The sequence below is a fragment of the Phyllobates terribilis genome, unplaced genomic scaffold (assembly GCF_046119375.1).
Source record: "Phyllobates terribilis strain yellow unplaced genomic scaffold, ASM4611937v1 Scaffold_1__5_contigs__length_1240528914, whole genome shotgun sequence".
NCBI lineage: Eukaryota > Metazoa > Chordata > Amphibia > Anura > Dendrobatidae > Phyllobates > Phyllobates terribilis.
In genome coordinates this window covers 431,125,429-431,139,377 of record NW_027362761.1, presented here as the reverse complement: position 1 = coordinate 431,139,377, position 13,949 = coordinate 431,125,429, and the positions used below count along the sequence as shown (strand labels likewise).

At 42.7% G+C, this 13,949-nt stretch overlaps 1 protein-coding gene across 2 annotated transcripts in view; it reads left to right on the top strand.

The window, feature by feature from the left end:
- FER (FER tyrosine kinase) overlaps positions 1-13,949 on the top strand; it is a 340,421-nt gene that overhangs the window by 162,994 nt on the left and 163,478 nt on the right. The gene's annotated exons all lie outside the window — the stretch shown is intronic.

Here is a 13,949-nt window from a genome sequence, read left to right as displayed (position 1 = left end):
CAGAGGGAGCGGAGGTCGGGGTGCAGGTATGAAAGTGGAGGGGGGGTCGGGGGTGGAGGGGGGGGCAGGGTGGAGTGGAGGGGGGGTCGGGGGGGAGCGGGGGCAATACTACCTGATGCAGATCAGCGGCGGCAGCAGGCGATCAGCGGCGGCAGCAGGCGATCCACGGGGGGGCAGCTGCAGAGGGTCCACGGGGGGGCAGCAGCAGAGGGTCCACAGGAGGCAGCAGCAGAGGGTCCACAACGGCCGGCACCCGATCCATGGACGGGCAGTTGCGGCCATCATTAAAAACTCCCTCCACATCTGATTGGGGCTAGTATCCATGTGACGCTAGCCCCCCAATCAGATCTGGGGGGAGGGGGGGACAGAGGTGACACTCCCCCCAGCCAATGGCTGATGCTGTAAGCATCAGGCCATGCCCAGATTTAAATATTACACCAATTTTCATTGGTGAAATATTTAATTCATACCGATTGGCAGTTTCATTAAAAGTGAAAATGAAACAGCCAATCGGAGGGGTCCCAGGCACGGGGGGGTTAATCCACCCCCCGGGGGGTCGACTTCAGGATGTCCAGTTGCAGTAGCAACTGTGACACCTGAGCGACCCCGCTCGCAGGCGCTGCAGGGGGTCTTTCCCTCCATGTCACAGACGCTGTGACATGGGTCGGGAACGAACTGTTTTCCATGTCACAAACGGTGTGACACGGGTCGGGAAGGGGTTAAAATCCGTATGTATGAAAAAAATGTTCATTTTTTTTTGTACATGGAGTATCTCTCCTTGTTGAAGGAAGCCTTCAGTATACAAGTAACATGGATAATGCAATTTGAAATATATATTGGGCTTTATCTATTAAACAAAATATTGTCTACAGAATCAGACTGCACTCTGAATCTCTATTCACCACCTTGAATATGCTGTCTGCTTCAAGGAGGCTCTATTCTGTATACCAAAAAAAACTGAGAGCAAGAGCCTCCTATGTACAAGACACTGGCTTATCAAAAGATATGAACCAAAATATAAAACTCAAGGAAGACCATCCAAGTACCAATGTATGTGGACTCTAGTTTCGCCCTTGCGTCTTTTTCTGGGGCATGGCCTTTATTATTCATAAATTTTTCTACACAACAACTGTAATACCAATGTCATTTTCTAATTTGCTGCTCTGCCTCATTTTACTTTACATTTTGAAGCTTGTATGGAGAGGTGTATGTAGTAGAGCAGGGTATGGATTCAATAGAATGCACAGGCTACGAAGGCTTTGATTTCTGTTAAATGTGTTCTGTGTGTGCACTCATACAGGAGCTGTGCTCTCCTGTCTGCTGAGCTGCTCACTATTTAGGGGTCTATTCCAAGATACCCATCATTTTGTGGACATTTCAAGCTCCTGATGACTGGAAAAATTATGAAGAACGCCGCCAGGCAAAAAAGTTCAAGGTGCTGAATGACTGGCCAGCCCAGTCACCAGACATGGACATCATTGAGCATGTTTGGGGTAGGATGAAAGAGGAAGCTTGGAAGACAAAACCAAAGAATCTAGATGAACTCTGGGAGGCATGTAAGACTGCATTCTTTGCTATTCCTGATGACTTCATTAATAAATTGTATGAATCATTGTTGAACCGCATGGATGCAGTCCTTCAAGCTCATGGAAGTCACACAAAATATTAAATATGACTCTAATAGCACCCCAACTTCATTCACCAATGTTATGCAATATATATTTGTATTTTAAGATAATTATTTGTTTGAATATCACATTACTTTCTGTGGGCGACAAAACTTTTGTCTTGCCAAAATCTGACCATTCTGTGTTCATTAAATGATCAATATTTCAGCATTGATGCCAATTTATTTTCTTAACCTAAACCAAATTTGGGAGGGTTTCAGCTTTCAAAAGAGTTATTTATAAAACCAATGGATGAATTTAAAGTCAGGTTATAAGCTTTTATTTGCATAACATAGATAAGTGACATAACTTCTGTCAGGGAGTGTACTTCAGTCCCAGGGGAAGGTTACACCCTAACTCACTATTACAAATATTCACTACGACCCACTCCCATGGGAGAGGGTTGTAGTGAATATTCATGGTCTTTAATAGCGGGCACACAGACTGCAGAGCGGCAGCAGGGGCTGCGCTGCAGCTACAGTGTGCGCGCTATTAAGGAGAATGAATAGACACTGCTCCCCACGCACACAGTCCCAGCGTGGGGAGCAGTGCTTATTCCAGCAGATCATCTCACAGTGGGAGGGTGCATAGCATTGATGTCATGCGCGGCTCACACAGTGAGATCCCTGTTGGCAGCAGAGCAGGACACAGTGCTGCAGAGCAGGACACAGTGCTGGAAGAGAGAGGAGGTCAGCATAATTGTTTATTTTTTTGTGTGCTGCGTGATGGGGATCAGGGGCTGCCAAGCATAACAGGACTGAAGGGTGCCAAGCATACCAGGAAGAGAAATGAGGGTGGCCCATACACACCAGGAAGAGGGATGAGGGAGGCCATACATACCAGGATGAGGGATGAAGGGTGCCAGACATATCAGGATGGGGATGAGGGCCAGTTATAACAAGAAGGAGGGGGCCAAATATACCAGGATGGGGAAAATTAACAGAATTGCGGAACATTACCCCTATAACAGTGTCAGCAGCCGACCCCCTCCCCCTTAACAGGGCATCATTACCATATTTTTGCTTAATTTTTTTTTCTATTTTCCTCCTCTAAAACCTAGGTGCGTCTTGTAGTCCGAAAAATATGGTATAATATTTTAACCATTTTTTTTTCTAGCCCCTATTTTGGCTCCTATTTTGACGCTGCATATTTAAACAGCGTCTTACAGTTCCAGAAAAGTGGATGGGATTTATGGAAATCTGCCCATTGTGCTTCTATTTTACTCCGCATAAATTCACCTGTTTGCGTGTTTAAAATTCACAGCATGTCAATTTCTCTTGTGAGTATTCAGAGTTTTCTGTGCGGCTTTTCTCCATAGACTTGCATTAGATGCAGAAAATCTGTAGGGAAAAATGCACATGTTCTTTTAGTGTGCTTCCGCTGCAGAAACGCATCAAAACCACACATAATCCACACCGAAGTATATCAATAAAGTTTTGTCAAAGCCAAATACCAATAAGTATCAAAAACAAAGCCGCTTTATTTAAAGCATGACATACCAAAAAGAGACAAAAAATGCAGCAATAAAAACGCGTGTTAATACCGATCGTAGCCATTGCAGCAGGGTGTCCACTATGAAATATGACTAATACCCGCTGATGATTGTACCAGCTTTGCTTGTGATCTGGCACCATCATCACGCACGCCATACATGTATGGTGGTTTGCGGGAAGTCACCTCCCACTGCACCTTTAATGTACGACACTTGCTGGGAAGGAGTTAAAAAAAAAAATAAAATAAAAAAATAATAAACCCTCTTCAAAGTCACCTCCCGAAGCACGAGAAAGAGATGTATTCTCATCAACACATTGCGCTTTGACACAATGTGCTCTGGGGTGATATAATTAAGGGCTGCCAGCCCAATCTTTCTTTAGCCTGCTGTCTCGAGAATGTCTCGGGTTCCACAGATTACAGCCTCAGGGGCCACATGCTTGAGACTCCTGATCTAGACAATACATTAAAGGGGTATTCCTATCTGTAGGTGAAATAATAATATTAAGAAATACCTCCAATTAGAAATGTAGTATAGTTCTTCTGATTCGCTATATCGCTTACCACATTTGTAGGGCATTGCAGTAGCTTAGGTATCCATGGTTACGACCACTCAAATAGTGACAGTTGGCTGTTGGTGGTTGTAACCATGAATATCTAAGCTACTGCAATGCCTGCACATGGGGTAAGCGACATAGCGAATAAGAAGAACTATGCTACATTTCTAATTGGAGGTATTTACTAATATTATTATTATTATTATTATTATTATTACACCTACTACATATCGGTATAGGATCTTGGAGATGGGAGTACTCCTTTAAAGGAAAGTTATGTTCACAGTGTGGCCTCTCATACTGAGGTGTTTTAAGAACTTGCTATTACATTTAGTAATACATAGTAAGATACTTTAACACTGACCGATTATCAAATGTTCCCAGGAATGTTTGTTTCCCGACCGTCCTTCATTATAAGCGGGCTACCTATCATCTTGTTAGTGAATGCTGAATAAACTTATGAATGCTTGTTCTCGCCAGCATATGTGCTGCTGAGAACGATGATGGTCTATGGGCACAGAACAATCGTATTGTACTGTGTGCAAAGTAAGCTCTATCAAAACTTGTAAACCTAAAAGAGGTATATGTCCCAAAGGCACTGGGAAGTTAGATAGACCAATAAAGGGGGCATAAATGCCAGGACAAAATTAAATAAATTAGTTAAAAAATTATAAACTTTGTTAAATTCAGTTGATAAAAACATTAATATGTAAGTAAACCCGGCAGTACAGACAAGGATAAAATAAGTGGGTGAGCACCCGTGGGAGCCCATAAGTGCACAATATATTGCATATAATGCAGTTAAATAACAAAAATAGATATAAAATAGTAGCATATATCATTGATTATTCAAACAATAGTAATGTTATACACATAAGAAGGTTTCAATACTATAGAAAGCAATTATTAACCACAGGGAGGTAAAAGGTGACACAAATTGTTATTAGTTATACTGAACTCACCCACCAAATACCCAACGTGCGTTTCACAAATGCTTCATCAGGGGTCTGTGTGGAAAGTGCGTGCGTTTGGTCTGTCTAAAGAGGCCATTAAACGAACGCTGATCTTTGGTCCTTTAGTGGCCGCAATCGTTCAGTTTAAATGGTCCCTTGTTTATATTCTAGATATTTATGGTCGCTCCAGTTAATCGAATTAAATGTAGTCTATCATACACCCTACTGAAGAATGTTTTGCCTAATAGACATTCGGAAAACCCTGTAACTAAATATTGGTTTTCCCTCATGGACAATAAGGTTTCTAAGTCCTTTCTTTATCCCTTAATAGCCTTGTAATGCAGTTGACCTCTAAATTGCTGTTAGGGCAGCTTCTTTGTTATGGGGAAGATGGTCTTTTAGAACTGACATGACCAATTGTATTGAAATAAGTCTGCAGCCGAGACCTTTTTATTCCTCTACAACAGTAAAGGTGTCCTAGAAGAATGTTTGCAGATCAGTATAGAACTGAAAATTAAACCATCTATTTGTATGGGAATGGTTCCTTGGCGTATTAACCTCTCTAATATAGCTGGTGCGCACTGTGCTCATCTCTGCCTGCTCCCTGAAGCAGGAGATTACCATGAATTTATGAGACATTCTGAGAGCGTTTTCACTGCTTCTTGACACATCGGCATTATAGGACTTTCATTGTTCTTATGAAGAATTACTGGACAGCAGTTATGAGAGTGCTCTGAACTTTTTTTTTTGTTTATGCTCTGAACTTTTTTTTTTCGTTTAATCTTTTCTACAGTTATATGAAAAAGTTTGGGCACCCCTATTAATCTTAAGCTTAATGTTTTATAAAAATTGGTGTTTTTGCAACAGCTATTTCAGTTTGATCTATGTAATAACTGTTGGACACAGTAATGTTTCCGCCTTGAAATGAGGTTTATTGTACTAACAGAAAATGTGCAATCTGCATTCATACAAAATGTGACAGGTGCATAAGTATGGGCACCCCACCAGAAAAGTGACATTAATATTTAGTAGATCCTCCTTTTGCAAAAATAACAGCCTCTCGTCGCTTCCTGTAGCTTTTAATGAGTTCCTGGATCCTGGATGAAGGTATTTTTGACCATTCCTCTTTACAAAACAATTCCAGTTCAGTTAAGTTTGATGGTCGCCGAGCATGGACAGCCCTCTTCAAATGATCCCACAGATGTTCAATGATATTCAGGTCTGGGGACTGGGATGGCCATTCCAGAACATTGTAATTGTTCCTCTGCATGAATGCCAGAGTAGATTTGGAGCGGTGTTTTGGATCATTGTCTTGCTGAAAGATCCATCCCCTGCTTAACTTCAACTTTATCACTGATTCTTGAACATTATTGTCAAGAATCTGCTGATACTGAGTGGAATCCATGCGTCCCTCAACTTTAACAAGATTCCCGGTGCCGGCATTGGCCACACAGCCCCAAAGCATGATGGAACCTCCACCAAATTTTACTGTGGGTAGCAAGTGTTTTTCTTGGAATGCTGTGTTTTTTTGCCGCCATGCATAATGCTTTTTTATATGACCAAACAACTCAATCTTGTTTTCATCAGTCCACAGGACCTTTTTCCAAAAAGAAATTGGCTTCTCCAAATGTGCTTTTGCATACCTCAGCCGACTCTGTTTGTGGCGTGCTTGCAGAAACGGCTTCTTTCGCATCACTCTCCCATACAGCTTCTCCTTGTGCAAAGTGCGTTGTATAGTTGACCGATGCACAGTGACACCATCTGCAGCAAGTTGATGCTGCAGCTCTCTGGAGGTGGTCTGAGGATTGTCCTTGACTGATCTCACCATTCTTCTTCTCTGCCTTTCTGATGTTTGCCACTTCTGGCCTTAACAAAAACTGTCCCTGTGTTCTTCCATTTCCTTACTATGTTCCTCACAGTGGAAACTGACAGCTTTTTGTATCCTTCCCCTGAACAACTATGTTGAATAATCTTTGTTTTCAGATCATTTGACAGTTGTTTTGAGGAGCCCATGATGCCACTCTTCAGAGGAGATTCAAACAGGAGAACAACTTGCAAGTGGCCACTTTAAGTAGCTTTTCTCATGATTGCATACACCTGGCTATGAAGTTCAAAGCTCAATGAGGTTACAAAACCAAAAAAAGTGCTTTAGTAAGTCAGTAAATAGTAGGTAGGAGTATTTAAAACAAGAAAATGATAAGGGTGCCCATACTTATGCACCTGTCAAATTTTGTTTGAATGCAGATAGCACATTTTCTGTTAGTACAATAAACCTCATTTCAAGGCAGAAACATTACTGTGTCCAACAGTTATTACATATATCAAACCGAAATAGCTGTTGCAAAAGCACCAATTTTTATAAAACATTAAGCTTAAGATTAATAGGGGAGCCCAAACTTTTTCATATAACTGTACTTGTTTTCTATTTATTTTTGTAAGCCTGGTAATCATTCTTCATTAAGGAAATGAGAAAAAATTATCCATCATATGTCTCACATACGATGATCTACAAAATATAGAGTACTAAAATTTAAAGGGGGTATTCTCATATTGGCAAATCATTCACAGCATCACTGCAGTGTTTTGTTTGTTTTGTTTTTTACCTCTGGAGTTGTGTAATTAATAAACGTTCCCTGCCCCTAGTATTTTTGGTGCGGTTTTTTTAATGCAAATTTTCAGCTGCATTTTTTACAGTACCAGCAAAGTCTATGAGATTTCAGAAATCTCATGCACACAGCTTTTCCTTTTGTCAAAGAGCTGCGTTTTTGCCAAGTGCAGCAGGTCACTTCTTTCAGCGTTTTTGAAGCGTTTTTTTCATCCATATTAAGCAATGGGTAAGTGCAAAAACACAGCAAAAAATGCTGTTATTAGGTTTTGCTGTGTTTTTGGTGCCAAAACTTGAGGAAGATGAATTTGGTTATTTTTTTGGGCCCTAAACTTTGTCAGCATTCACAAGAGACATATGAACACTGACAAAACCACACCAAGACCACAGCAAAAAGCGCAGCTAAATCTCAAGAAAACCTGCTCTTTTAAGGCAGTAACTTCACTGCCAAGAGAGCAGGTTTTGCTGCAAAATAAAAACACACCAAAATAAAAACACACCAAAAACGCAACGTGTGAACAAGTCCTTATACTTGCAGGCCTCTGTTTTCATCTGATATTGGCACCATTCCTGTCTTTTGCTGTTTGTGACCTGCTGGATTGCTCCAGTGTTTACTGGGCGAGATGAAAGTTGAGCTTCTGACTGATGAGTAACGGTCACAAGTTGCAGTCACATGATGGCAGATCGAAGCTTGCTGGAAACGGCTGAAGACATAGGCTGGTAAGAATATTACTAAGGTCAAGGAACTTACATGAGTGGCACCACTCCAATGCTAAAATTAAAAAAACAAAACGCTGAAGTGGTGCTTTGTTAGATGGCATGAAAATAAGCAACTTTGCAATTGACTTGTTTTATATATCTCCTGTCATTCTGCAATGACAGTTTTAATCTTACAAAGTGTGCAGCTTGTTTCCATAGAGCTCGGCCACTAGTGCTTGGCTGAGTGTGTGCAGCAGTTACATTCCATAAGAGGACTTTAAAGAAGTTGTCCGCTACTATTTAAAATGCGCTCAATGTATATAAACTGTGGAGAGAAGTTTTTTTGTAATTACCTTGCGTTGTCTTTATTGTCTGTGAGCGGCTGCATCTGGCTGTGGCATCCGCTGATGTCAAGTCTGGCGTGACCCAGTGACGCGCTCCCCCTGATTGATGGGCTGTGGGCGGGCATTCTCCACAGGTCACAGCCCAGCATCCACCGCGCACTTTCCTTCTGCTGCATTCATTTGGAAAGTGCGCGCGGTGGATGCTGGGCTGTGACCTGTGGAGAATCCCCGCCCACAGCCCATCAATCAGGGGGAGCGCGTCCCTGGGTCACCCCTGGCTGCATCCGGAACATGAAGTGACATCAGCGGATGCCAGAGCCTGCTGCAGCCGGGGGTCATGTGATGCCTGTGAGCGGTCAGCGATAGCGCCTCTCACAGGCAATAAAGACAACGCAAGGTAATAACAAAAACAATTCCACAGTTTAAATACATTGGGGGCATTTTAAATAGTAGTGGACAACTTCTTTAACTGCTAACATCCCAGTCAGCTCTCTGAGGGCACTTGTAGAAATCTCCAATCACAAACATGTAGTCTGTATCAGAGAAATATGAGAACAGCCTCTTACTGTGATTAAGTAAAATTTAAAGGCAATGGCTCCTCAAAGCAGGGGTTTTATTTCACTTAAAAAAAAAAAAAAAAAAAAGTATCCAACATAACAAGCCTATCTTGTCTAACGCCAACAAGATGGAGTACAGTTGTGTGTGGTCCAGCTCAAGTTTCATCCTTGTGGCTTTTTCTGGAGCCTGGCCTCCATGTTGTTATGCATGAATTATTTATGATTTATTTATCTGTGTGTATAAATGTATGTATGTACTATAATATATATAGTAAGAAAACACACACATGAATTGGCCAATTTATGCGCTAAGAACCTTCGTTTTTTGTAAGTACTGCTTACTGAATAATAACACAGTTTACATCAGGGGTCTCAAACTCAGCTGGGCATATGGGCTGCACACGGAAAAACATTTAATTTGGGGGGCCGCTTTATTTGCATGACAAAGTGACATTTTTAGTGATACCATTTTATTTTCTATACTCCTTTTGAACTGGTCCTCATCTTGCAGACATGGTCTCCCATCCAGATTCGCCATATTGCAGACAGGGTCTCCCATCCTGGTCCCCCATATTGCAGACACGGTTTCCCATCCAGGTCCCCCCCAATATTGCAGACACTGTTTCCCATCCAGGTCCCCCCCAATATTGCAGACACTGTCTCCCATCCCGGTCCCCCATATTGCAGACACTGTTTCCCATCCAGGTCCCCCATATTGCAGACACTGTCTCCCATCCAGGTCCCCCATATTGCAGACACTGTCTCCCATCCAGGTCCCCCATATTGCAGACACGGTCTCCCGTCCAGGTCCCCCATATTGCAGACACGGTCTCCCGTCCAGGTCCCCCATATTGCAGACACGGTCCCCCATATTGCAGACACAGTCCCCCATCCAGGTCCCCCATATTGCAGACCTGGTCCCCCATATTGCAGACCTGGTCACCCATATTGCAGACCTGGTCACCCATATTGCAGACATGGTCCCCATATTGCAGACATGGTCCCCCATCCTGGTCCTTATCTTGCAGACATGTCCCCCATCCAGGTCCCCATGTTGCAGACATGTCCCCCATCCAGGTCCCCCCCCATACTGCGCACAGGGTCCCTGTACCCCCCCCCCCATACTGCGCACAGGGTCGTCCCCCCCCCCTATACTGCGCACAGGGTCGTCGCCCCCCCCATACTGCGCACAGGGTCGTCGCCCCCCCCCCCATACTGCGCACAGGGTCGTCGTCCCCCCCACACTGCGCACAGGGTCGTCGCCCCCCCCCCCCCATACTGCGCACCGGGTCGCCCCCCCCCCATACTGCGCACAGGGTCCCCCCTCCCATACTGCGCACAGGGTCCCCGTCCCACCCATACTGCGCACAGGGTCCCCGTCCCCCCCCCATACTGCGCACAGGGTCCCCCCCATACTGCGCACAGGGTCCCCCCCCATACTGCGCACAGGGTCCCCCCCCCCATACTGCGCACAGGGTCCCCCCCCCATACTGCGCACAGGGTCCCCCCCCCATACTGCGCACAGGGTCCCCCCCCAATACTGCGCACAGGGTCCCCCCCCATACTGCGCACAGGGTCCCCGTCCCCTCCCATACTGCGCACAGGGTCCCTGTCCCCCCATACTACGCACAGGGTCCTGTGCGCTGTATTTCACATGACAGAGATAAAAAAAGAGATTCTCACCTGTCCTCCTTTCCCTCGGCGTCCTTTCTGCATCTGTGGCCCGCAGGCACAGACCCCATAACGATCGCGGCTCTATCCAGCAGCCGCTGACATCAGCGCTGTAATGCAGTGTATTGCCGTGCAGAGACCGGCTCTCTGCACAGCAATACCAGTGTCAGCCGCTGGCCTATCAGAGGCCAGCAGCTGACATCTGTGCATGGCAGTGACGTCATACGCCGCTGTGCTGGGACGCAGATGTCAGCTGCTGGCCTCTGATAGGCCGGCGACTGACACTGGTATTGCTGTGCAGAGAGCTGATCTCTGCGCGGCAATACATTGCATTACAGCGCTGATGTCGGCGGCTGCTGGAGAGATCCGCGATCGTTACGGGGTCTATGTGCCTGCGGGCCACAAGAAGCAGCCGGAGGGGCCGCGTGTTTGAGACCCCTGGTTTAGATCAAATGTTTCCATTGTTTTTATGTATCTTCGCCCCTATAGAATTCTGCTGCACTATCATATATATATATATATAGATATAGATATAGATATAGATATATAGATATAGAGAGAGAGATAGATCTATTACTTTTACTTTTAAAATATGATGCATAGTAAAAGGATACAAATTTTCCAAGTACAAACTTCTGTCTTTCTTTACTGTGAAATCCAGAAGGAAGGTAAAACAACCAGTTTGTGAAATATATAAACGAGAAAAAAATGTGTGAGGAAACGGCAGGTTGGGCAAGTTTAATGCAGTTGCTAAAGGTTCAGTTACAAGAATATAGCTTGGTATTCAGGGTATTAGCTCAATTGAGATCTAGTGATACCAGGTTTAAAAAATATATACTGGATATACAGGGTGGTCCAAAAGTAGGTGGACGGAAAGTGTAATAAGGTTATGAAGAGGGAGATTTATCAAACACTAAATTGCAGCCGCCTGTCTGGATCATCCTCCAATAAATCATGAATTAGACGTGGACGATAAGCTTTCCACCCATTAGATTTCAGGATTCGCATGATAGAAGCTCGTGAAATTCCCAATTCCAAAGAGGCTCTTCTGGTGGACTTTTTTGGACTCTGAACAAATGTTTCAGCAACAAGATGTTTATTATCTTCGGTACAGACTGTTTTGGGTCGACCAGTTTTTGGAGCATTAAGGATTGAGCCAGTGACATTGAATTTGTCACGAATGTGGGAAATGGTTTGTCTTTGGGGCTTGAGTACCAAATATTTCAACCCAATTTGCTCTAACAGTTTCAGCATTTTGAGGTTTCTAATACTCTGTTAAAATCCATTTTCTTTGATCTGTATTTAAATTATTTGCCATTATGTGTTATCCGAATGATCTGAAAAGAAAATAGATTTGGGGGAGATCTATCTGTGAAAACTAGATCTGTGATACTGGCTCAGTTGCCCTTAGCAACCAATCAGATTCCACCTTTCATTTTCCAAAGAGTCTGTGAGGAATGAAAAGTGGAATCTGGTTGCTAAGGGCAACTGAGCCAGTTTCACGTTACACCATGTTTGATAAATCTCCCCCTTCATAACCTTATTACACTTTCTGTCCACCTACTTTTGGACCACCCTGTATATCATCAGTGCCTGTAATGGTTGCTGTGAAATTCTCCATCTGCGTCACCTCCTGCACCTTGGAGACAGAGTTTTAGTGAAGGATCATCCTACTGATTCTACATTGCAGTGATTGATGCTCTTGCTTCTTTAATTAAGTGGTTAATAACTAACTTATGATAAGAAGGGATGGGGATGTTGGACATGTTTGCAAAAAAAAAAATTCTGGGAGGTCGAAAACGGCAAATTTAGAGGTGATCTGCCAAAAGGAGAAAGAAGAGAAAAAAGGTTGCAGAATTGATATCGGGAGAGTCTGAAATAAAAATAGCGTTTTTGTCAAAATGTTCATTTTAATGATGGCCATATGTCTAAACCAAGTAAAAGTCCCGTTGTCTATGTCCAGGTCTCATTTAAGGCATCAAAGCAAGAAAAATTAGTTTAGAGAATATAGCCTAGCCAGGTCAGAAGCTGATTGCCCAGGTATTTAATTGTCGCAGATGCCCAAGGAAATGAGAATGGGCCTTAACAATTCACAATCGGTACAGGAAGAAATATGTTCAAAGCTTCTGACTTTTCATCTTTAATTTTAAAACTGGAAAAAGGTTGCGTATGAGCTTAATTCTGCAAGTAAATTACTGATAGAAATCCTGAGTTGGGGTAAGAAAAAGAGGTGTAAGCAGCTATTTTATAAAGTAAGGAGTGGCCGACTTCTAGGCCTGAGATTTTGCTTATCATTGTTTCTACACCACATATGTAATACCAATAAAATGATAAATCCACCCTCTACATAATATAAAAATATAAGGCACACAGAACACATCTTTATATTTTAAACATATTTTTGTGTCAAGCCAATAATTGTGTTTTCCAATGTGTAAGGATAAGAAGAAGAACATATGTAATTAATATACTATATTGAAACATTATATAGAATCAGGAGAAAAACTAAGGTTAGACTACAGGACAATGATCCCAAACACCAACAAATCTGAAAAAGAAAAGAATGATTGGGTCATTGCAACACCTTTAAAGCCCAGACTTAAACCTAATTGAAATGTGGTGGGGCCTTAGAGTGGTTGTCCAAACTTGAGCCCAAAGTCTGGCTAAGATGAGCTTCTCTTACAGCTTTATTCACATCAAAACATCTATTAAACCTTATGATAAAAACTTCAGGTTCCTACAGCGTGTTCTCTCCAAGGATCCATCAGTGCCGGGGCAGAACGGTGACTGCTGTGTACTGCTTAGCACCTTATACTGCTGAAGCACCAGCACTGCTCACATTTATCGGTGATGAAGAACAATGCATTCACCTTTATAGTTGTACATTTAATAGCATATAATTTGTCATGTGTTTTTGTTGACAACTGCTGCCAAAGACACCTGTTAACCAAACATTAGCAACTAATTAATTTACCGTTAATGAGTTTTATGGTATGCAGGGAGTCTTGACGTTCTCACAATTTTATTAGTATTATTCTAATATAGTTCAGTTATGCATTTAGTAATTCTATTATTGCATCGTGTCCTATCTAGATTATGTTCATCCTGTCCAAAAACTGTTCCTTTTTTCATGCACATTAATAACGCAAACTGCATTTACACAATATAAATGGCTATTGAGGTCGATCGTGCTCATGATGGTGAAATACTGAGCAAGGTAGACTCATTATATATAATTATGTCATGTATGATTATTTTCTTCTGAAATTATTCACATTCAAATACAGTACTGACTTCCATAGAACTACATAGCATCTCTAATATTTTTAGTGCTGGTAGTCAATATACCGAAATGATTTTTCTTTATGTAATTGTTGTGTAGGGGAATCAATTAACATTTTAAGA